Source organism: Corylus avellana, chromosome 8 (genome assembly GCF_965113065.1).
Source record: "Corylus avellana chromosome 8, dhCorAvel1.hap1.2, whole genome shotgun sequence".
Taxonomy (NCBI): Eukaryota; Viridiplantae; Streptophyta; class Magnoliopsida; order Fagales; family Betulaceae; genus Corylus; species Corylus avellana.
In genome coordinates, this window is record NC_142497.1 from 15,958,859 (window position 1) to 15,960,705 (window position 1,847).

At 39.3% G+C, this 1,847-nt stretch overlaps 1 pseudogene; it reads right to left on the bottom strand.

Annotated features, from left to right (window-relative positions):
• Window positions 1-235: 235 nt before the first annotated feature.
• On the bottom strand, window positions 236-1,541 carry LOC148584183 (aspartic proteinase CDR1 pseudogene; annotated as a pseudogene).
• Window positions 1,542-1,847: the final 306 nt, after the last annotated feature.

Consider the following 1,847-nt stretch of genomic DNA (forward strand, 5'->3'; position numbering starts at 1 on the left):
TAGTTCGAATCCCCCTCTTCCTCTCCTTGTATGGACATTTCAAAAAAACCTACAATATAGTTTTTGTCCATAATAATATGATATATTATATAATTATTATGTATATAGATCAAACAAGAAATTGGACGACAATAAAGAACGTTTACTCACACCCACACCAGCAATTAATGGAGTCTCACTAATGCAATTACAAAAGTCTCATCTCTTATAACTTTTGGAAGAAATCAAATACACTTTAGAATTTGGTGCAGTCAGTCGGCTTGAAAGAGAGCATCATATTTTCCATATCATACCCGATCAAGAAATTTGATTGAGCAAAGTTTACGTAGATTCCAAATCCGCTGTTGGAATTAGAAACATGAATGGCAAAGCATAAAACCCACCTTGTGTTCGACTGAAGATGTTCATGGGTGTTAGCACCACGTTTGCACCTTCAAAATGGACGGTCAAGATTGGTCCGTCTAGATTCTTTTCACTTTCATAGCAAAGCTGTTCAAGATCTTCCACAACCGGGTCCAACGAAATCTGCTTCTTCACTTCCGCCACCAACCGGATGGCACCTGCATTTTTGGGGTTCCCGAATTGAGAAACACGTTTCCCTCTGAAACATTACCCGAAGAGTCGTAGGGCAAATATTTATCTCCGACACTAATTCATTCTAGGGTGGCAAAATACCAAGGGATGTCTCTGGATATTAAAGGTGTTGAAACGACGCTGTCGCCAAAAACTTGACTGCCATCGCCAACACTCATCTTGCTGGGAATGCTGGGATTAGTGGCCAACGGTGTGAAGCAATGGGAGAAGCTCTTGCTGTTGCTGCCGAAAGAGGAAGCTATTTGAGAAACAAAAGGTAAATTCCCTCCACCTAAACCAATGATTCCCGTCACATGGTCATTGAAAGATCCGCTGTCGTTTTGACCGCACCTAAAAACAATGTTTATGGAAACTTGTTTCCTTGAGGTGGAAGTCAGGGTGACAGCTTCTTTGCCCAAAACACCTTGGGTTAAGGAGCCGTCTCCATAACTGTAAGCATAGTTGCAAAGGTTTTTAGGAGAACATGTTGTCGTTTTTAGTTGATGACATTGTTCGGATTCACAAGAAATGTCATGGTATGTTGATGACTTTGAAGGGTCTAATAGGGGATAAATCTGTTGGTAGCACCCATCACAAGGTGTACATTGTGTCCAAATAAAGTTACTACCTGCATGCATGCATGCACGTACACACGTATATATATACACAAGGGGAATAAAAAAATATTATAATTTAAGGTATAACAATTTATAATTACCTGTATCGACAATGCCATAGATGTCTACTGGTGGTGTTCCCATTGAGAGCTTCAGGATATTTTCAACTTTGTATGCTCTTACTTTTGATTGGAGGGTATTTGGATGGACTTTGAAGGGAGATTTTGGAGAGTCTCGCCAGATTAACTCAATAGTGAACCCACCACCACCATTGCTAGTAGCAGCTGTAACCAAAAGCCCTATAACATAATTGGAGAGAATAGACACAACCACAAAGTGTGAATGAAACATCATTTTTGGATTGCCCCTCGTGTGTTGAAATAATTTAGATCACTTGTTTAAGTATATAGCCAATTTCATAATTTATATTCCAATTATGTTGTTTAGGTATTTATTATTATTATTATTTTTTGTTCAAGGCAACGTAATCAAATATTGGCTCTACATGGGTGCACAGCCATCTCTGGAAACAAATATGGCGAATAGGAGGCCCAAGGATGGTGAAGATGTTTATGTGGCAGGCCTGTAACAATATATTGCCAACGAACGAGAATTTACTCAAACGGAAGATTTTGGAGGATCCTTTATGCCCCATTT